Raw genomic sequence first — 825 nt, 5'->3', positions numbered from 1 at the left:
ATATATATATATATATATATATATATATATATATATATATATACATATATATTTGCATAAATGTATTTGTATGTACTCACACGCAAATATATACATATAGATGTATATATATATAATTAAATAAATATATATATATACCCATAGAGAGAAAGAAGGGGAGAGAAACAAGGAGAGAGACAGAGAGGCAGTAAGAGAGAGAGAGAGAGAAAGAGAGAGAGATGAAAGCATCGTCATCTCCCTCTTGTTTACATTCCTAATATTTATACAAGCAAAGAAAAAACGAAACAAATAAAATAAAATAAAATAAAAATAAAACCAAGCCACAACAGCAGTAAGCACAACAACGACATCAATATAAACAGTGAGATCCAAATGGAAAGGAATACCATAATAAAAATTGAAAGAAGGAGTAGCAAAAACGACAGCACACTATCAGAAACAACAAGAAGAACAACAAAATCGGCTGTAGCAACAGCAGCAGCAATACAGTCATCTAACTGGAAAGAACGTGACAACAAAATATGTTATATCAAAATGAATCTGTGGAACTTTATCCGAAATAATATCATTTTTATCAATATGTTTATCCAATATTGATAGTGAATGATATCTAGAGATTATGTTGACCTAATCACCACTGTTTGCAATATCCATATTTTTTTCTGGAAACTCAGTATAGAATGGTTCTTTTACCTGCAACTAGAAGTAAACGTTTTCATTTTTGTACATTTTGTACATTTTTTAAACTCTTTCTTTAAGCTTCATCCTTGATGCATACATCTGTATATATATATATATATATATACATATATATATATATATATA

Source organism: Octopus bimaculoides, chromosome 22 (genome assembly GCF_001194135.2).
Source record: "Octopus bimaculoides isolate UCB-OBI-ISO-001 chromosome 22, ASM119413v2, whole genome shotgun sequence".
Lineage (NCBI taxonomy): Eukaryota > Metazoa > Mollusca > Cephalopoda > Octopoda > Octopodidae > Octopus > Octopus bimaculoides.
The sequence above is the reverse complement of the archived record's forward strand: the minus strand, read 5'-3'. Positions refer to the sequence as shown.